Source organism: Callospermophilus lateralis, chromosome 2 (genome assembly GCF_048772815.1).
Source record: "Callospermophilus lateralis isolate mCalLat2 chromosome 2, mCalLat2.hap1, whole genome shotgun sequence".
Classification (NCBI taxonomy): Eukaryota; Metazoa; Chordata; class Mammalia; order Rodentia; family Sciuridae; genus Callospermophilus; species Callospermophilus lateralis.
The window spans coordinates 32,510,376-32,518,704 of NC_135306.1; the positions used below are offsets into that span (position 1 = coordinate 32,510,376).

General features: G+C 48.5%; 1 pseudogene; it reads left to right on the forward strand.

The window, feature by feature from the left end:
- The first annotated feature begins 562 nt into the window (after positions 1-562).
- LOC143390821 (homologous-pairing protein 2 homolog pseudogene) lies at positions 563-979 on the forward strand (annotated as a pseudogene).
- Positions 980-8,329: the final 7,350 nt, after the last annotated feature.

Here is an 8,329-nt window from a genome sequence, read left to right on the forward strand (position 1 = left end):
TTCCTCACCTGTAAAGGAAGAGTGACAGCAGCCCCTACCACTCTGCGGCTGTGTTGAGGTCGACAGGAATGAATGCAAGGGAAGCCTTTAGCAGTGCTCTTTGCAGGGCTGGGGCAAAGGTTGCCATGGTTACCCCCTTATGTTCTGCATCCATATGGCTCACTCCTTTCACCCCCATCTCTGCCCTGACTCTTTGTGTTGTTATGATTGTTTAGATTTCTGAAATCATATTTAGTTTTGTAGTTTAAAATAACATGCTTACCTTTATGTTTCTTTTTTTAATTAGGGCATTTTAATTGTACAGAATAATAGCTTTCATTGTGCCAGCCCTGGTTCTTGGTGTTACAAAAGTGCTCGGTAGGATTCGGGAGAGTGTCACTATGTCACCAGCATATGTCTCTCTCCTCAGCCCCGGGCATCCTCCTGAAGTACCTGCAGGAGCAGAACTGGCCCTACAGCGCCAGGATGTGTTCAGGAACCTGCAGAGGGAACATGCTCTGGGCAAGGCAGCGGTGGTAAGGCGCTGGAGTAGCTGAACCAACAAGGCAAGATCAAGGAGAAGATGAACGGGAAGCAGAAGGTCTATTTTGCGGATCAGAACTAGTTTGATGTGATGAGTGATGCTGACCTCACTGCCAAGGTGCTGAGCTTCCAGCAGATTGGCCGCCACATGGAGTTAACTAGTGTCCTGACCAAGCGGGAGGTGCAGAGAGGTCCGGGAGTTTAAGGAGGAATGGGCTGGCTACCTAGAGAGATGGAAGAGCATCAAAGCTGCCACCAACCCTGTGACTCCAGAAGAGAAACAGCAGGTCTACAGAGAGAGGCAGAAATGCTGTCAAGGTGGAGGGAGCGGAAGAGGGCGGCAACAGAGCTGTCTGATGCCATCCTTGAAGGCTACCCGAAGAGCAAGAAGCAGTTCTTTGAAGAAGCTGGGATAGAGACAGATGAAGATCCTAAAGTCACACCCCCAGACCCCTGAGGGGCCCTCTGTGAAAACTGGGGGCTGGGAACACAGAGATGGGGGGACTGGCCACCTTGTTTAGAATGGCTTTTTGTTGTTGTTCCTGCTGCTCTTGGCCTTGGAGAACTGTGGGGACAGAAGCACTAGCCCAGAGTGTTGGGTAGAGGGAGGGCTGGTGGCCAGGAAGGGATGGCCACGCCCATTTAATTTTCCACATTTTAACAGCTTGAGCTTCACATGCACACTTAGAATGAAGCTAAAGGAAAGCATTTTATAATATTTACTGTGATATAATTTGGTGTGAAAATACTTAAGGTCCTCTGGATATTCAAATCTCCCAGATGAAGAAAGCAACGGGGAGCTTGGGAGACAAGGTAGAGAGAGGATCCTCAGGAATCCCCCAGGACTTTCACCCCATTATTTTCATTATTTCCTGTACCCTTCCCCCCCTGCCCAAGTCCTAAGTCCTGGGAGAAGTGCAGACAGCACTGGGAGATGATAGAGGCTGGACAGAGAGGCTGAGGTGGTTTTGAGGCCCAGATAATTTTCCAAAATTGTGACTGTAGTGAAATTACATTGTTGATGTTCAGAAAAAGAAAAAATTCAAGTAAAAAAAAAAGTGCTCAGTACATGGCAGCTACCACTTATTGAGCAACTTGAGATTTCATCCATCTCAAGGGCCTGGGCTCAGTCGAGCTGTGGAGTCAAAGTCTTCAGACAGTCGATGGATAAAATCCAATGGAATCCACAGAGGAGCTACTGGAGCCAATAAATGTATTTAGTGAGGCTTCAGGATACTGGATCAATATGCAGAAATCAATTTTATTTCTCCATGCTAGCAAAATAAAAAATTGAAAAATGAAATTTAAAAAATGCCATTTATAACAACATAAGAATATGAAATGCTTACATATAAATCTAGCAAAAGATGCAAAACTCCTGTATTAAGAACTATAAACACTGCTGAGAGAAGCTAAACCAGAACCAAAAAAGCCCAAGTTGGTTTCATTGCTGGATTTGGCATCACCAAGGTTTACACCTGTTTTCTTCTCTGCGTTGTCTAGTGTTAGCCCCTGTGTTTGGGCCTCCGACTGTATGAGTTAATTTGTTAGGTGAGGCAGGGGTCAGGTTACATCCTTTTGCAAAGGGATATCTCATGGTCTCAATACCATTTGCTGAAGACCTTGTTTTATGCACATTGAATGATCTTAGCACCACTGCAGAACAAACCTATTGATCATAAATGTGAAGTTTTATTTCTGGACTCTCAAGTTCTATTCCACTGGTATAAATGTCTGTGTTTCTGCCAGTACCACATAGTCTTGATTACTGTAGATTTGTAGTAAAATTTAACTCGTGAAATATGTGTCCTCCAATTTTTCTTCTTTTTCAACATTGCTTTGGCTCTTCTGGGTATGGACAACTGAGTTTGGACAAGGATATAAAGGCAGTTTAGTGGACAAAGCATTGTCTTTTCAACCACGGCTGGATAACCATTTGCCTTGACTTTCCTCTCTCTTCTACCGTGGCTCCTGGTTTTGGATGGACCCCTGTTTTGTGAAATGATTCTGCTCTTCCAGACACCATGTTCTTATTTCTGTTCAAAAATATAATTTTAATTAAGTTTGACTAAATTGACATATTCTTGGCCTGGGCTCTCTGTTTTCCAAAGCTGGGCATTATCTCTCTATTCATAGACCATTTCCTGCAATCTGGGAATTATGGAAAGCCTGAAAGGACAGGCTGACCAACAGGAGCCGGGGAAGCATTCTGTGGATGTGTTCCCTGCATCCTCCCCAGACAGATGGCCTCTCCTCCCTTGGCCACTCTAGGAAAGGGCCTGAATGGCCACAGCCACAAGGATTCAGGCACTGCAGGGCCTTCATACACAGGGAGGCACCTGAAGCATCTTCTCTTATGTGGTTTCTGAAGGAGAAATGGCCCTGGCCTCACTGTCCATTTCCACATTTCTCTAACAGCATAACATACACCTGCAGAGCACAGCCAAGCCTCTCTGCAGCCAGCCATGCGCAGAGTGGTCCCCGATCCAGCAGCAGCACTTGGAAACTTCTAAGAAATCATATTCTCAGGCCCCACCCTCAACCTGCTCCATCAGCGGCTCCGGAGGCTGAGACAGGAGGATCGCAGGTTCAAAGACACCTCAGCAACTTAGTGAGGCCCAAAGCAACTTAGAGAGACCCTGTCTCTAAATAAAATATACAAAAGAAAAAAAGGACTGCCTATGAGGCTCAGTGGTTAAGTACCCCTGGGCTCAATACCTGGTACCAAAAGAGAGAGAGAGAGAGAGAGAGAGAGAGAGAGAGAGAAAGTTTACCTGGTGGTGCTAAATGACCAAATTTCATAACCTGTTTTTGTGATTTGCCCCCTGTTATTTAAAATCTTGGGGGTCTCTGTTTCTTTTGTTGTTTTTGTTTTATGGTACTAGGGATTGAACCCAAGGGCACTTTATCACTGAGCTATACCCCAGTCCTTTTTATTTTTTATTTAGAAACAGGGTCTTGCTAATTTGCTGAGGGTCTTGCTAAGTTCCTGAAGCTGGCCTTGAACTTGAGATCCTCCTGCCTCAGCTTCCTGAGTTCCTGAAATTACAAGCATGTGCCACAGCACCTGGCCCAGTTTCTTCATCTGTGAAATGGGAGTGATAATGGTACCAGCCCTCCACCCAGTTCTTGTTTACATGAATAGAGTGAGTCATGTAAATGACTTAGGAAGCACTTAATAATCATTGGTGTATAAACGTGAATTCCCCTTGCCTTAGCGGCTTATGAAGATTCATCCTTGTATATAACAGTTGCATTCATGCTCCTTAAGCTTTTATAAAGAAACTTACATATGACGGACTTACCTGTTTTCATAGCAAGCAAGGTAGGTACTATTCTCCCCATTGTATACATGCAGAGGTTTTGGTGGTGACCAGTCCTTTCCTTCCAGGGTCACAGTGAGAAAGTTATGGGTCTGGGACCTAATCCACTCCTGAACTGAACATCTGTGTCTTTTACCATGTGATGTCACGAGCTCTCAGAATGAAGGCTTGCAGTCCTAGTTAATACAGTTAATTTAGAGGCCTGTATTTGTCACTGCAGGAATAAAGTGACAGTCAATGTGATGCTGTTACTTATATTTAAAATTATCTGCAGGACCCAGCTTGGCCCCTGACCCATAGCTGCTCTCTGAAGTTCTTTTTGGTAAGGAGGAACAGGCAGTGGTTAATGGGACAGGCAGAGCCAGCTCCAGCCTCTGTCTCCAACATTTCTTATCTGAGTGTGTGACCTTGAACAAGATACCCATCCAGTTCTCTGAATTGGGTCTTGAATTCTGTAATATGCAAGATGTGAAAGCAAATGATAAAGTGCACACACAGCATGGGATTGGAAGTCACAGAGGGGTGAAGGAAGAGTTGCTGAAGACGAATACTGCTGACCTTCTCATCTTGGAAAGGCTCTTGTGGTCTGGCAAGGCCAAGGCACTGTGCAGCTGGTGGGAGCTAGGTGGGAACCTGTGGGAAATTAGTCATGACAAGGGTCAGATTAGTCTGACCCTTGTCAGGGAGTGGCTTGCTGGGACAGGGGAAATCAAAGACCCTGCCAGGCTGACCTGCAGGTATATGCCATCGGCTGGGCACAGAACACTGCTGCCCTCTTCCTGGCTAGACAGAGGCCCTCTGGAGTCAGGCCCCAGGAGCCCACTTGAAGTGAACAAGTTCTTGTCCCGGTTGTCAATTCACAGGATGACTATGCGCATGAGCTCACCCTCTGGTCCTTAGCTCTCCAAAATGGATGGCTGGTCCTCAACTATTCCACCACCCTTTTATCATTCCTTCTACAGATAACACTTGGACCCCAAAATTGCCCTACCAAATCCCCTTTCCTGAATAATGATGAACATGTTTGCCCCTTTAGTGGTATTCACACAGCTGGCCTTTGGGGAGACCCCCCCCTTCTGTCAATGAGGGTTCTGGCAGGGAAAGCAGACTGCTGGGTGCAAGGCCTTGGGTAAAGTGCCAAATCCCTTGACCCTTAGTTTCTCCACCTGCAAAACAGAGATCAGCAACGACTCCATGTTACTGGATTGAAATCAATGGGCTGGAGTCTGCAGTGTATGCCAAGGGCCTCGCCTGCTCTCCCGCATGCTAAGCTCAGCGGGAAGCTGTTGTTGTTGCCAGTGACACCAGGGTGCAGAGGGCAACCCTGAGCTGATCGCAGGGGAAAGGAGAGACACCTGGTAATTTTAGGAAAGAAGTTTCCCCCAGGAGCTATAGACATTTCTTTCAGGCTTTCAATAGAACTGGAAATCGCCTAAGGACCACCCCCGCCTCCTTCACCCCCACCCCATGCCTGCATTAGGGGGCCCCACCCTAGGAGCCACTGGCCCAGAGCATCTTAAATCTTCTTCCAGTTCAGACACTGTAGGTCTTGGGACATCTCAGCTATGCTGACGGTCAGCCAAGCCTCTTAAAAGAACCCCGTGTGGTCAGCACAGCTGGGCCTGTGGGGAGTCCAAGGTGGACCACAGGAGGAGGCGCACAGGAGTCCTGTCTTGCAGGGCTGGCGCCCCAAAGGGAGGCGCCCATCAGAGGAAAGCTGGAGCCCCCATCAGAGCCTCCGGAACAGGGCCTCCACGCCTCCCCCACCTCTCTGATCTGAGAAGGCCGGGAGGAAGGAAGTGGTAGTTTCAAAGGCAGGGCGAGCCCCTCTGCCAAAGGGCGGGAGAGCCAAGAGTGAGTCCTGAGCCCTCCCAGGAGCTGATGAAGGAAGAACCATGACTGTTTCCTCTTCTTCCCTTTGCCTTCCTTTGCAGGCCTGCTTGAAATATATGTCTTGTAGGTCAAAGTCAAGGACCTGAAACCCAGCTACCAAAGGGAGAAAAAAACCCCAGGATCTGAGTGGGGTGGAGCCAATGGGGGGTTAGCCAGACTGGTGGGTCTCCCGCAGCAGAGGCCAGTGCAGATGGAAGGGCACCGAATCCTCCACCTCTGTGGATGCTCCCTGTCTGTGCTCTCCCTGCTCCCTGAGACACACAAGGCAGGACACAGAGAAAGAAACAGAGCTAGAAAGACGACCATGCTGAAATCCACTGCTAGCTTTCACTGAGCACGCACTGATTTATCAAGTAAGGTAGTAAGAACTTGACAGGCACCATTTAGCTAACCCTCGCCAGAGTCCTAAGAAGCAGAAACTATTACTACTCCCATTTCATAGAAAAGGAAGTTGAGGCACAGAGAGATGTCAAGGAACTTCAGTTCTGGCCAATGTGAGAGACCATGCTTGTGCTCACTGACCACCCTGCCCCGTCCAGGCATGCAGAGCTGATCAGCCACAGGGCCAGTGGCCAGCCATGCCTGGGTCTTCAGGCTTCAAGCTCAGAACTGTCTCTCTGCCACCCTTCTGCTCCTGTGCAGTTTACTGATGGCCGCCTGTTCTAACAGTCAGATCCATATGAGAAGGAACCAGGTGTGGGGGAGGGAGGGAGCTCCATCCCTAAGCAGCATCCTGGTCAAAATTCCATGCTCCTATGGAGGAGTGGTGTGAAGGTGAGAAGATTGGACCCAAGGTTCCTCCCAAGCAGGAGCATCTACAGTCCAAGGTGGAAGGAGGCAAAGAAACCCATCCTAGTCTCAAAAAGAACCTCCCAAATGACTTCTAGGCCCCATCTTTTCTTTCCATTCTCAAGTCTTTCATTCATTCTCTTAATCAACAATAAACTGAGAGCCCACCATGGGCCAGATGCTGTGCACAGTGGCCTAGCGAGGCACAGAGCCTGCTCTTCTGGAGCTTCTGCTCTGTGACCTGCCCGACACACCTGGCCAGCCGGATCGTCCTCGGCCACACCAAGCTTGCCCACTGCTGATCTTGCCTCCTTCTGTTTCCCTTCCGCAGACTCTTCCTTGACATTAAAGTCAAAGCAGATGAGATGCCACCTCATCTGGGACGCCCCATGGAAGTGTCACTCCTCCCACCAGGCTCCACTGATCACTGCAGGGGGTGCCCCTGCCTCAAGGGCAGTTGTGTTGATCTGCAGGGGGCGGGATGGAGTGGGCGTGTTCTAGAGACCACAAGCTCATGGACTTGGCCATGTCCACCTCTGTCTCCAGGCATTTTGGCACAGATAAGATGCCCATTCATTCATTCACTCATTCAGCAAATACCTACTGAGTGTTTGCAATGTGACAGGTTCTGTTCTGTCACTGGGTTTGTAACAGTGAACAAAACAGGTAAGAAGTCCTACCCACGTTTACAGTTCAGTGGGAATTACCAGGTGAACAGGTCCATGACTAAAGACACACAGCAGCCCAGAGACCCTGTCTGAGGCCCGATACCTAGAAGAAGGTGCGCACTGGAACTGTGTATACCCACAGACCAAATGTTTACGTAGGCTAAGTGAGCTCTTGAAGCAAGCCCACCAGCCCCCGCAGTGCGATGTTTAAATATCACAGGAAAGAGATTGTGTTGGAACTGGTCTTCCCTGCTTTGGGAATCCAGGGCCGTTGAGGTGTTAGCTTGAGGCTTGGATAAAATAAAATAAAATAAACTTTGGAGTCCAGAAATGATTCAGTTTCAGGAAACACCAGGCCCAGGGACAGTAATAACAAAAATAATCATAGCAAACATTTACACAGCGCATACCGTGTGCCAGACCCAGGAGAAGCCCCGGGTTCCTGACAGATGACAAGCCCGTGTCGGAAGGAAGGGGAGGCTGTGAGAGGGACGACGCTGGCTGGAGCTGTCCCCTGAGATTGCCATTGTTCACTTGGGCTCCAACTGTCCGGTGACCCACAGCAAGCTCTCAGGCCCCCGTGTCTTTGAAATTCCCAGGAATTCAGTGGCAGAAAAGACAGGTCTTCCCAAGAAAAAGAAAATGTGATTCCCTGAAATGAAACTTTGTGCCCAGGAGAGGAGATTTTTTGAGAAGATGGAGGCTTCTTTACTCTCTGAAAAGAAGGTTGGAAAACACATTTATTGGGTCCCTATGATATGCCAGGCCTTCTGGTAGGACTTGATCTGTGTTGTCATTTACTCGTTGCCTGACACTAATTTAACACAGATCTACAGCCAAGAATAAAATCAACACTGTGGTCTCCAGGGGCAACTGGGACGCCCCTATACAGCTGTCCCACTTGTTAAAACATTTACATGCTTCTGTTCTAGCTGGTACAGAGCAGCTGCCCTGAGCCCCTGGACTTGGACTCCCCTATCCCCACCCCAGCTGTCCTGGGCCCTCTTCCCATCTTCTTCCACTTTTCCATGATCCAGAGTCTCACGAGTTTGCTGAGCGCAGTTGGGAACCCAGAGAATGGACCCATGCTTCAGACTAGCCCACTTGGCCAGTGCCTGTTTGAAGTTCTGAAAA